This window comes from Podarcis filfolensis, assembly GCF_964270895.1.
Source record: "Podarcis filfolensis genome assembly, chromosome: 14".
Lineage (NCBI taxonomy): Eukaryota > Metazoa > Chordata > Lepidosauria > Squamata > Lacertidae > Podarcis > Podarcis filfolensis.
The window spans coordinates 35,914,577-35,928,481 of record NC_139616.1 but is presented as its reverse complement, the minus strand read 5'-3'; the positions used below and the strand labels follow the sequence as shown (position 1 = coordinate 35,928,481).

The 13,905-nt window shown below is 41.7% G+C and overlaps 1 protein-coding gene across 12 annotated transcripts in view; it reads right to left on the bottom strand.

The window, feature by feature from the left end:
- Positions 1 to 13,905, bottom strand: part of LOC310748862 (ankyrin repeat and fibronectin type-III domain-containing protein 1-like) — a 333,990-nt gene that overhangs the window by 72,255 nt on the left and 247,830 nt on the right. The window contains exon 1 of one of the 12 annotated variants that reach the window (XM_083584870.1): positions 7,656 to 7,971. The exons of 10 other annotated variants lie outside the window; for them this stretch is intronic. The gene's annotated coding sequence lies outside the window, so the exon portion shown is untranslated. Of the gene's footprint in view, positions 1 to 7,655; positions 7,972 to 13,905 lie in introns of those variants that run through there. One more of the 12 variants, XM_083584869.1, reaches the window with a different exon arrangement.

Genomic DNA, 13,905 nt, shown 5'->3' with positions numbered 1-13,905 from the left:
TTTTTTTTTAAAAAAACTCATAAAAAATAACCTACAATTTAGTGCCAATTTCTCCTAATAAACACATTTTTGTACACCTTTTGAATAATGTACACATATTTGCAAGCAATTTCACCAAATATATATTTATTTTTATATATATTTTCCCCCAACATTCCTAAATTTCCCAATTTATCAGGGAGGCCCATTTTGTGGCCTGGTGCAGCAGGGGAGAGAGGAGCAATTGGCATCTTAGGTCTCCTGCACAGCTGTGAAATGCTTCATGTGCTTTGCAGCTGTGTAGGAGGCCAAAGGACATGGAGACTTCAGGGAGCCAATCAGCAGCTGCACTGGGCTCCCTGGAGGGTGGCATATTGGAACACCTGGCTGGATCCTAACGAGGAAGGGGCACCCAGTCCCATCCAATAGGAGGTTCCACTTAAAGGATTCTGCTGGGCAGCACTTTCTATCCAGAAACCTAGTCAGGCTAACAGGCCACAGAGCCCTCTATTACTGGCCTAATGCCACAAGAACCACATGAAGTGGTTCATGCCATGGGGGATCCTGACATCAGCCAATCCCCATCTGTCAGCTAACAACAGATCACCCAGTAGGCAGGCTGGGTGATTAAGGGATCCATGCCCAAATTTGTGGCTTTTGTTGTTATTCACCACCTGCTGCTCCACACAGAGCTTCACTACACCTGCAAATGTATTTTTTTGTAACCATTTGGTTGGATAACTTCCTTGGAAAATTCAGATTAGTGCAAATTTCAAAGAGGTAGCTGGGTTTCATTTCTCATATTGTTTTGGAAAGTGTGTAATTTGATAGAGTCACTGTTAAATGCAAACCAAATCCCTAGCCTCCATTTAAAAGGGTTGGGATGCAAAAGTCCTATGGTGTGAGACCCTAGAAAACTGCTGTAAGAGTAAACAGTGCTGGGACATACAGAAAGAGGAGTTAACATAGCTCAGTGGTGCAGCATGTGTATGTGTTCTACATGCAGTAGGTCCCAGTTTCAATCCATGGTATCTCCAGTGAAACAGATGAAGTAGTAGTTGATAGGAAAGTCCCTTTGCCTGAGAATTTGGAGATCAGTTGTCAGTTAGAGCAGACAACAGTGGATAAGATAAGCAAAAAATCTCACCTGGTATAAATTCTTTTGTAGCTTTACATAGGTTTCTGCGGCAAGACTGCCCAAGGTAAAGATGCTCAACATGCTCCCAAATATTTGCTCTTCTTTAGGAGCAAATCAAACTGAAGCAGACTGATATCAGTCCTTCCTAAGGTCAAGGGTTATTAAAGTACAGTGGTACCTCGGTTCCTGAATGCCTCCGTTATTGTACATTTCAGTTTTTGAGCGCTAAAAACCCAGAAGTAAATGCTTCTGTATTCAAACATTTTTCAGAACCCAAACGTGCGACATGGCTTCCGCTGAGTGCAACCAATGGGAAGCAGCCCCTCGGTTTTTGAACATTTCAGAAGCTGAACGGGCTTCTGAAATGGATTCTGTTCAAGAACCAAGGTACCACTATACTAGTACATCCTTATAACAGGAAATGTGTAAGCAAAGCAATCAAAACGATGAAGTAAACCAGTAAGATGAAAGCCAAAAAGTAGTTGTTCTCCATTTAAAAAGAAGTCAATTTCCTTTGTTCCAAGTATTCTTCAAACCTTTATTTGTGAACAGAAAAATAGGAAAGAGAGACAAAGAAACATCTTCGTACCCATGTTATGCCAACTTCGAAACACTAGTTATTCATAGTTCCAGAAAACTACCCTGATGTTATAATATTTACATTGTAGAAGTAAGTTGCACAGGGCCTTCTCGGCTGCGGCTCCAATCTGGTGGAACGCTCTGTCACAAGAGACTAGGGCCCTGCGGGACCTGACATCTTTCCGCTGGGCCTGCAAGACAGAGTTGTTCCACCAGGCCTTTGGTCAGGGCGCAGCCTGACTCCCTCCTGTGGCAACCTGCACAGAATTTTGCTTAATGGCTGCCATCAACTTGATTTTAATTAATTTTTATAATGAAATATTTTTAGAATGTTGGATTATTTGATTGTTTGATTATTTGATTGTTGTTAGCTGCCCTGAGCCCGGCTTCGGCTGGGGAGGGCGGGATATAAATAAAATTTATTATTATTATTATTATTATTATTATTATTATTATTATTATTATTATTTAAACAGAGCTTACTAAAGATACATATTTAATAATGCTGAGCCAAACAAGTGTGGGGGTTGGGTGGGGAATTTCACCTAGCCTTAGCATTTAGCACCACAAAGTACATCTTTTAATAGCAAGACATTTTGGCAAACAGCATTCACTTGGTTGTTTCAGGAGCTTTGGAATACTGGCTTTTAATTAAGAGCGCAAGTTATGGACTAGATAACTTGTAAGCCACTTACAATTCTGTGATCCTGTGATCCTTTACATATTTATTTTACTGCTGCCTTTCTTCCATGGAACTGAAAACAGTGTGCAGAGAATTTGCAGAAACTTACAATATCATGCTGGTGCTGGAGGAGACTCTTGAGAGTCCCATGCACTGCAAGAAGATCAAACCTATCCATTCTGAAGGAAATCAGCCCTGAGTGCTCACTGGAAGGACAGATCGTGAAGCTGAGGCTCCAATACTTTGGCCACCTCATGAGAAGAGAGGACTCCCTGGAAAAGACCCTGATGTTGGGAAAGATGGAGGGCACAAGGAGAAGGGGACGACAGAGGATGAGATGGTTGGATAGTGTCTTCGAAGCTACAAACATGAGTCTGACCAAACTGCGGGAGGCAGTGGAAGACAGAAGTGCCTGGCGTGCTCTGGTCCATGGGGTCACGAAGAGTCGGACACGACTAAACAACAACAACAATATCATGCACCAGTGACCTCCAGCACAGACTACTGCAATGTGCTCTACATAGGGCTTCACCTGAAGACAGTCTAAAAGTTGCAGTTAGGGCAGAATGCAATTCCTAGATTGGTGAGTGGGGTATACTGATGGGACCATGTGTTGGTACTGCCACTGGGCGCTGCACAGTTGGTGCTCATCCATATTTCCACTTGTCTCATGCCTAGAAAGCATGGGTCCAGGCGGTTTTCAGCTTGCCATTGCTTTCTAGGCCGAGGTCTGAGTGGTTTTCTATTTGTCCTGCCACTTTCCCTAGGAAAACCCATTCTTTGGTGCTGAGTCAGAGCAAACATCAATCCATGGAAAACCCAATCCATATTTGCTCCGATTCACTGGCAAAGATCAGGTTTCCCTGGGGGAAAGCAGAGGGGCAACCAGAAGTCTGTATAAGCCCTTGGTGCTGCACAACAAGTCTTTTTTTATGGCAGTTCCCTATTTATGGAATACCCTTCCCGGCAACATGTGCTTCTCTCCCCCTTTGTTAACATTCAGAATGAATTTTAAAACATTCCTGTTCACCCAGGCATTTGATCGCTGAAATATACCATCCCTAGTAACCTTAAACTTATTACCTATGAGAATATTTAAATTTTTTATTATTTATTTATTTCTTAAAAATTGATTGTTAAAAACCTCAAAGCAGATTTCAAAAAGGTAAAACAATAAAATCAAGAAAAAGCTATGCCCATACTTAGAAGCATGCACAAGTTAAAATACTAAAACAGATAAAAACTACCTCAATCTTCATCTGGGTAGACTTATCTAAACATGAATGTATTTAGGAGGCGAGAAGAGTACAGTGACGGTGCCTGCTTTATATCAATAGGCAAGGAGTTCCAAAGTGTAGGTGCTGTTACACTAAATTACTGGGTTCATACAAATGCAAAACATATATTATGTGACACCTCTTGTAGTGCCAATTCTGCCAATGGAAGCGGTTGAGTGGGCACATGTGGGGTAAGATGATCTCATAGGTACACGAGTCTCAAGTTGGTAAGTGCTTTATATGCTAATAGTAACACCCTGAACCTGGCTTGGTAGCAAATCAGCAACCAGTGCAGATCTCTAAGCGCAGGTGTTATGCTAACAAGGCCTCACTCCTGTTAGCAACTGCACTAACTGCAGCTTCTAGTTCAAGCAAGAAGGAAGCCCCACATAGAGAACATTGCAGTATTCCAGTCTTGAAGCAACCAGTGTCTCAAGTGTTGTGATAAGGCTCCCCCTATCCAGGAATGGCCATAGCTGTCAAACCAGTCACAGTTGTTAAAATGCTCTCACTACCCGAGCCTCAGTGACAGCTGAATCTAGAAGTACCCTCAGACTACAAACTTGCTCATTCAGGAGGAGTGCAACCACATCCAGGGTAGGCAACTGGCAATTTCTCAGACAAGACAGCTTCTTACCCACAATGCCTCCGTCTTGCCAGGGTTCAAGCTCAGCTTGTTTTTCCTAATTTTGTTTTGTTTTGTTTTAAAAAATGTGTATTCTTGGGCTGTTTTATTGTGTGCTACCCTGGACTCCTTTGGGAGGAAGAATGGGATAGAAATTTTAAGGACTGAATCGATAAAAAATACATAAAACACATATCTCCTTAGCTCAGCTACATCATGTGCATTCAAACCATGCCTTGCTACCTTTAAAATTATACCGAAGAGGGCCTGTTAGTAAGCTGTGGCCATTTATTTACAAAGAGTTTTGTATAGTTTCAGTAACCTTACACTGTAACTGACATTTCACTTGCTTCAGATTATTTATTCTGCTTCTGCGAGTCACAGATAGCAGAAAGGGGCAATACAAGGCAGTGAATTTACACTCCTGGCCACTGGAAATATCGTTCAGTAGTTCCTCCAGCTTCTGACATTTCACCATGCATTGCTCATGCATTCTGAAGCAAACCTTAAGGACTAGAAAGCCCCACACTGCTTTAAAACAAAAGCCTCCCTTTCAGAAAGCCAAATTCTACAATCAGTTCCACATTGTGCAGCTTTTCTGTGCTCCCACAGAATCAAAGCATACACAAGCCCTGAATTCAGGTAACTGGCTGACTTAAAGTTGCTCTGGAACAAACATTCAGTTATGTGCCTCTATCAAATGGGGAAAGTAGCATTGTTATCTCTTAAGGAACATTCGTGTGTATCTGATACACCCTTTCAGCAAAACAAACACACAAAATACTTTAGAACAATGTCCTACAAGTTGGTTGATGAGGTCAAATGTAACGAGTTTGTCAAGCTTCCTAACTACTTGTGAGCACAGCCAGTCCTAGGCAGAAATGTCCTCCTGAGATACATCAAAATATTGCCATGGATGTACAGTGCATGCTCAGGTAGCAGCTATGCAGGCACACCTTTTTTGCAGGTATGCCATTATAAGCATTAACATTTTTAAAGGACTCTTCTTTCAGGAAGGAAGTTCAGCTGAGAATTAGTTCCCCTTTCATTCAGCCTGAAGTAAGAATCTTGTGTAATGTGAAAACCCTATCCGCAGAAATCAAACCAATATATAATGATTTTTGCATTTCCCAGGGTCAAAACAACCATCACCTACCCTAGCTAACTATTAGTAAAGACATATGAAGCCCTGATAAATTTTCTTAATTTCAGTAAAGTTATCTTCAGCTTTCTTTGTAATTACTATAGTTGTTTCACCTGAGCAGAATTCTCCTAATTGCCCTAAATTTTGCTTTAGAATAAATTCAGTGGCAGCTTGGAAATTTTATTTTAAGAAAACTAGGTTTCACTTGGAGCAAAAGAAAATAAAGCAGCTTTTCTATAACACCTTAAAAAGTAAAAGGAGCCAAGGCACCACAACCAAGAAGGCTGTGCTTCAGAATATCACTTCTGAAGTAGGGCATGCATTATTATGGAGCAGCATGCAATCTCTGTCTAACCAAACCTACCTAAATATCATATTGTCTTTGGCTGGTCCATCATGCTGCATTTATAATAATAATAATAATAATTTATTATTTGTACCCCGCCCATCTGGCTGGGTTTCCCCAGCCACTCTGGGCGGCTTCCATAGAAAACCAAAAATACACTAAAATTTATTTTTCCACTTGCTCATCTCTCAAAACAAGACAACATATAGGCCCTAATATTCTCCTAATTTATATATGTAGAAGGCAATTGAAATTATCTCTCATATCCAGAGTTATAACACTTTTGGTTTTATGAGGATGGACAGAGATTTATTATTTCAGAGAACCCTGTAGTTCTATCCAGCTGAAGTGACTATCACAAATGGAAAATGAAATCTTCCACTCTAAGAAATCAGAGTTGTTATCCCCAAACACCAAGGAACCACAAGCCAGTGTCTTCCCATATTCCCACTCCAGGAATTTTTATATGTGCATTATATTTAAGTTACTACCTTGGTATCGCTTCACTTCCAAAGTTATACAACACGTAAATCCATCACACAACCAAAACAGCTGTAAGGACTGATAACCCCTTTTATTACAAAAAACAGAAGCTAAGGAATCCAAAGTCACAAAACTCACAATAAAATCACACTAATTGAACACATTCCTCTGGTGAAAGAACACATAAAAAATCCTACAAATGACATACCAGGGTCTATCATTAGGCTGCTCTATAAATCATGAATCGGCTAAAAAAAGGCTATGTGTCAGGAAGGTGACACACAAGCAACTAGCCCATGAAGTTATGCATTCATCTGTGCCATTATTACATGTAAGCTTAAGTCATCTGTATGTAAAAGATGCACAAAGTAAACCACTGTCATATACTTATACATGGACATCGTTCTGCACATAATACTACAGCTCTGGAGTTGCAATGTGCTTATGCAATGAAAACTGGAAGGATCAGGATGCATGAATGTAATTCTTAGAGTAGACTATAAGTCCCAAGGGTGGGCTTATGTACTTATAAAGGAGTTTTGAGAAGTGCACATACAACAAGCAAATTCTGAAGGACCTCTCTACTGCCTGTACTCAAAAAATATAGTCCTTTTTAGGCATGAGGGATACCTACAGCACATACACCTCTAGCTAAAGCATTTAGCAATCTGCATGGCAGTAATACTGAGAGACAAATTGCTGAGGGCGCTGCTGACTGCATTCATCACCAGCCCAGTGGAACCTTGCTTACCATGGCTTCTAGATGTAAATCAGGAGTAGCCATTGTGGTGCTCTCCAGATGTTGTTGGACTGCAACTCCAAACAGCTTCAGTCAACATGGCTAATAGTCAGGAATGAGGGAGTTGTAGCCCAACATCATCTGGAGTGCACCACATTGGTTACTCCTGACATAGATGGATGCAGGCAATAATATCAAGTTGCTGAAACACAGCCATATGGATCAGAAGCCTTTTGGGTAGGTGAATTGAAGTTCTTCAGGATTTGTACAGGAAATTAGTTAACTGAATGCAAAGATGCTACCCCCCCTTCAAATCAACCTATCAAGAAACAAACACAATGTAAATTTATCTAAGCTAGAACCCTGTCACACAATTGGATGGCCAGGAGTGGCATCATACATGCACATATCTAAGTAGTAAGACAAACTGCAGGTAAATCACAATATTCTGTCCCTCATCCCTAAGCTAATGTGCTCAGAGCTTTGGTGGGTTGGAAGTGGGGTGGGAAAGAGAATCAACCAATCAACATCCTGGGGAATGAGACCCCTTGCCAGCTGGCTGCGCCATCAGTAGGGAAAGAGTGCCAAAAATATGGCTAGAATGGGTGTCACTTTAGCTTTCCTCCCTAAGTCCCCCACCGGTACTGCTGCTTTCTCACTCACCTGCTAAATACTTGGGGCTTGTTCTTTTTCTGATGCCTCCTGCTCAGGATGATGAATTCACTTCAGGAAATATTTTGAAACACCTTCTCTCCAAGATGCACACATGCACACGTTCCATCATAGACAATAACCTAAACTGAACTACTGCTGGCCAAAATTCCCATTCAGGGGCTGCCAGTTTTCCTTAACAGCCTATTCTGGCTACATTTCAACCCCACCCACCAAAACAAGACCTTCCTCTTCATTTGCCACCCATATTTTCCTCTCCCATCACCTTAATTCTCTTCTCTCTCTCTCTCTCTCTCTCTCTCTCTTCTTTCTCCGCTTGTCTTCCCCCCCCCCCAATCTTGTTTCTATAGAAACGAGATTAGCAGAGGGGGGAATAAAACAGCCCCATGTGACTCAGATTCCAACACTAAAGAATCTCTCTCTCTCTCTCTCTCTCTCTCTCTCTCTCTCTCTCTCACACACACACACACACACACACACTGGTGTTTTACATAACAAGTCATTGTACAGGGATTTTAAAAAAGAGGGTGGTGGTGGTGAGAGAAAGAGGCAGCAGGGAGTTGTAGAGTCAACAGCAACCCATACTTCATCATTTCAGGATGGGTCTGTAAGGTAAAAGCAGCTACATCTTAACTTCTCAAACAATTTCAATATCATTCAAATGAAGCTACAATCCAGTTTTGCTTAAATTATCAACTAAATCAATCCCATTCCCTGATGTGATGTGCTGGGAGTGTAAACTGTCTTACTCATTTGCAGGTCCTGGGCACCAGTGCCCTAGTCTCAGCTTCTATATTTTGTTGTGCAACTGTGAGAAACAATATGGGGAGGGGACATGTGTTGGGAAGGAGACACAGAGAGGGCAACATGGGACCAGCTTACTGGGTAACACGGCTATAACCCATTATCACTAGAGATAACTTGAAGCTATTCAGTTTCTTAAAATTTCCCTAGCTATGAAGACTAGTTACTAATCATTGGCTCATAGATTTTACAAGTGAGAAAAGTTGGTAGAAAACTACATAAAGGTAAAGGGACCCCTGACCATTAGGTCCAGTCGTGGCCGACTCTGAGGTTGCGGCGCTCATCTCGCTTTATTGGCCAAGGGAGCCGGCGTACAGCTTCCGGGTCATGTGGCCAACTTGACTAAGCTGCTTCTGGTGAACCAGAGCAGCACACAGAAACGCTGTTTACCGTCCCGCTGGAGCGGTACCTATTTATCTACTTGCACTTTGACGTGCTTTCAAACTGCTAGGTTGGCAGGAGCAGGGACCAAGCAACAGGAGCTCACCCCGTCACGGGGATTTGAACCGCCGACCTTCTGATCGGCAAGTCCTAGGCTCTGTGGTTTAACCCACAGCGCCACCCGCGTCCCAGAAAACTACATACGAGGTAATAAACTACATACGATTTTAAGTGTCTTTCCCCCCACCCATTTATGTGTGGGTTATGTTCTGCCCCCCCCCCCCGCTCATAAACAAAAATCGTGTAAGGGAGGAGCACCTTTTAAACACCCTCTCTGCTGCTGTCTTTCTGCCACTCTCTCTCCAATCCAGACCAAAAATACTGTATCTAAAAATATTTACAACTAGAATTGAAGTTCATGGGCTGGCTGGAGCATGTGCGGAAAAGTGGCTGCTGCTGCTGCTGTGCTACCACATGCATCAGCTGTTAGGCAGAGAGGCTGAGCAGCCTAAACAAAGCCCTGCTCTACCTCCGGTCTCAGGGATTTCCTCCGCCCACATTGACATCCTCTTTGGGTGAGTCACAAGGATTCTCCAACTATCTCCTGTAATTTCCTGTTTTGAATATATTTATTTTTCCGGCACCGTGTATATACATGGTCACGCAAGAGTCAATCACGTGTAAGTGGGGTGCCTGTATTATATACCCTCCAAGCGTCCTGATTTTCCAAGAACAGTCCTGGAATTACAAAAGCCATCCTGGCTTCTGATCCCATTGCCTCTCCATGGCTGCCACTGCCGGTAGGAAATGCTCTGCCCGGGGGTGGGGTATTTCCAGGTTTTTGAAAGTCTAGGTACACAGTGTTGACTGTGATCACCCCTATTTATATGCTTGTTGACACTCTCAAAGAACTCTTAGTGAGATGGGATTTACCTTTGTAGAAGCCATGTTGGTTCTGCTTCAGTGAGACATGGTGTATCTAGAAACATTACCTTTTTGTTCGAACTGGAATATGCATTGACCTTGTCTATATGAGGACAATTGAAATCACCCATTACTACCACACTTCTTTCTTTGGATGTGGATGCCACCTTGATTTCATTGTTCATATCAACATCACTCATTTTCAATCTCGATATCACCGTGGGCGTTTTGGTCAGGGAGGGGTGATAGTAAGTCCCCAGTACTAAATTACTCAGCAGACACAAGCCACAGTAATTCTGCCCCATTTGGGATTTCTAACTTGTTGAGCTCTTTGATGTATGGAGCCATAACACTTCCCTTATAACCTTCTCTGTCCTTCTTATAGAGTACGTATTCAGAGAGAACTGTCTTCCACTGGTTTTCTCGATTCCCTCAAGCTTCCGTTCCACCCACTATATCTATGCTTTCCTCTAAGATCAAGCACTCTAGCTCACTTACTTTGGCTCAGAGGTTTTATGTATAGAAACACCCATACTTGTTAACTCTTTCCAAAAGTATTTGGCACATGTGTTTTACCCTACAGTGCTTTGGCCTCTTTGAATCTCTATTGCTAGACTCCATGGGTCGGTCCCCCTCCCCCAGATGCTTGCAGGCTCACTGTGGATAGGCCCGCAAGCCATGTGCTTTTATTTCTACTGTGCACCTGTGGCACTAGTGCATACTTACATCAAACAAATCTGATCCTTACAATTTATGTTGAGCTCAGACTGCACTTCCCCGCCTTCAGATCTGCTTGCACATGTCTCTATTCATTGCATTGTAATGCTTGCCATATAGCATGACAAATTGAGATTAAACTGTATCTACACCAATGCATTCACTATGCTATTAACCTGTAAATCAGTGGTTTTAGGAATCTATAACACAGAATCAGAGGGTTGGAAGGGGACTTGGAAGTTATCTAATTCTCATAATGCAATGCAGGACCCAACTACAGCATTAGTATGTTTTCTCCTCTCTCCCATATGGATGCTCTTTAGACACAGTTATGTTATGTGCATAGGACTTGGTAGACAGTGACTTGTCTAAGTAATAACACTTAGAGAATTTACAGCTGAGATTATATTTGATCACTCCCAGATGACAATCTTGACCAATATACTACCTTCACTTTAAATACTTGGCATCTGAAAGAAACTCTGATGAAACTGTGACTGAGAGCGATGGAGAAGTCACCGTCCATTACCAAATACTGAGCATACTAAGTTTTCTGCCAACATGCATAGCCAATGTGATGGGCCCATCCTGAAAGTCCTTAGAGAAACAGGAAGCAGCAAAAACAGTAAGTGTAAAATAGCAGTAGCATCAGCTTCTTCTGCAGATCCTCCACCAGAAACATAAATTTCATTTTCACAAAAAGAATGGCAGAAATTGGTCTAGTGCAGAGAATACTGAGGATAAATGTACAAGATGCTGGATCAATCAGGTTTTGAGCCAAAATTTCTGTTGTATTATCTGTGTGTAGCAGGGAGGATTGTTCTGCATATGGGGTGAACTTGAAAGAGTGCATTTTGGAAGAGAACGTTGTTTAAGCTTCATGGTTCTATTTCAATTTTAGCAAATATTAGCACCAACCCTAATTTGAGATGGGCTAAAAATGTAAAGGTAAAGGACCCCTGGATGGTTAAATCCAGTCAAAGGCAACTATGGGGTGCGGCACTCATCTCACTTTTCAGGGATGGAGCCGGTGTTTGTCCACAGACAGCTTTCCGGGTTATGTGGCCAGCATAATTAAATCGCTTCTGAACTACTTCCGGCGAAACAGAACAGTGTGATGAAAGCAAAGTGCATGGAAACGCATTTACCTTCCCGCCGCAACGGTACCTATTTATCCACTTGCACTAGTATGCTTTTGAACTGATAAATTGGCTGGAGCTTGAAGAGAGCAACGGGAGCTCATGGATTCAAACTGCCGACCTTCTGATTGGCAAGCCCAAGAGGCTCAGTGGTTTAGACCACAGCGCCACCCGTGTCCCTGGATTAGAGATGGGAAATATATTTGAAGATATATGGAAAATTCACTGTGGACAATGTGAATCAAAACTTCATAATGTATAACTAGAATACACTGCAATGCAGACACCCCTTCAGCGTTCCAGAAACAGCAGGAGTTAGATGTTGCAAGAATACACACAGGTACTGCACCTGGTGAACCAGGTAATTTTAAACTGTGAACTTACTGAACTTATGGGCATGTATTTCTCTTCTCCACCATCCCAATACTATTTTTTACAACTGCTTCTATATTCCTCATGCAAAGGGACAAAAATGCTTGCTAATCCCAATTTTTAAAGGAACAAATAGGGCTGAAATACATCCAGATTTTCCCAGATATTATCGGGATTTCAAAGGTGGAATTGATATCCAGGGGGAATTTCCAAAAGGCGGCACTTTGTCCTGGATCTTAGGCAAGTCAAACGAAAAATCACTTTGGGGGGCATTTTTGGGGTGTCCTGGTTTTTACTTTTTCACATTTTAAATTCCCTTAAACTTCATTTTTACGTAGAAAATGGTTTTTTTTTTTTAAATAATAATATAAATAAAATGAGCTCAGCATCTGTAACAGTGTATATGCCTGGATAATAAGGAATAAAGAATACAGTGATGACCAGCATCAGACCCATTGGCTAGGCACTGATACTGGGCATTTTTGCCCCTGCACATATTTTCTACCACTCTCTAGCTAGTCATTCGAGGAGTTGTGGACTTCAGTCCCAAGGTCCAGCCCTACCTATCAGCAAAATTACTCTTTTAACAGAGAGTTACAATTAACAGCCCTGTGGATATGGTCTATTTTTAAGCGCAGGCACAGAATTCTAAAGCAGAGCCAAGGGGGGTAGGTTGCTGTGGCTTACCTTCATGGGGAACCTAACAAAGGTATTGGAGCAGTTCTTGAGACTTACTGGCAAGCTGGTTTTAACCAAGGGGGAAATTTGACTTTGATATGTGAAAATATGATGTCTTCTACTAAATCAGGGTCTTGTTAATTGTGTCTGCTCTGACACAATGGCAGGTTTACAAGAACTTAGGCAGAGAGGTCTTTCTCATGTCTCATCTTTTGGTTCCTTAAGTGCTGAGAATTGAAACTTGTGACCTTAAACATGCAAAGCAAGTGTTCCAATAGTTAAATGCAAAAAAGGATGGGAAATTGGCTTCCAAAGCAAGCTACACTTAAAAAACAAAAAACAGTTCAGCCTGAAGCCAGCCCCAAAGTTCTGGCTAGTTTTGTAGTGCAAAAATAATCATCATAATTTCTGATGGTTTTGGAACAAAATTTTGCAAACAAAAATATATTAGAGTTTTTTAAATCAACATATGTAATATTTCATATAGTTGTAGAAAAAAATGGCAGATTGTCATTCTGACACCAGAAAAAAGCAACCCAAACATCATGTTGCAGTTAAATTGGCTTTTAAAATGGGGACAGCTTTGGAAAACAAACAAGACAGAAATTTGTGGTGTGAATATGAGTATTCCTGTTCTTTTTATTTTATTTTATCTGAGATCAGATGAGTTGTACCCACTGCTGTCTAGAACACTCTGGAATGTTTAAAGGTTTGCACATTTCAGAGAAATAGAGGAATGTCGTGGGACTGATTGTAAGCTACTATTGTGTTGCTGCCAGCTCCGTTTTCTCATTGTTGAGGAAATATGTTTGTATCTACCCATTTAACAGAAAGCTAACCAAACAGCTCTATAAAGACAACCTTTTACAAAGGTTTCTCTTGCTGATAATTGGAAAATAGCAGTGAACATCAAGATATAGCCCATGGTGCTAGGCTGAAAAATATAACACCTTTGACAACACTGAATGCTAAAAAAATAGGAAAGAAGTAGAATACTAGCATTTCCTGAATTACAGGCGGCTCCCCACTTACGCAGGGGTTACGTTCCGGTGCCCCACGCACATAAGTGAAAATCGTGTAAGCGGGGAGCACCTTCTTAACACCTTTTAAATGCCCTTTCTGCCACTCTCCCTGCAGTCCAGACCAAAATATTGTATCTAAAAATATCCACATCTAAAACTGAAGCTCTGGGGCTGGCTGGTGGCTGGAGGATGTATGGAAAAGCA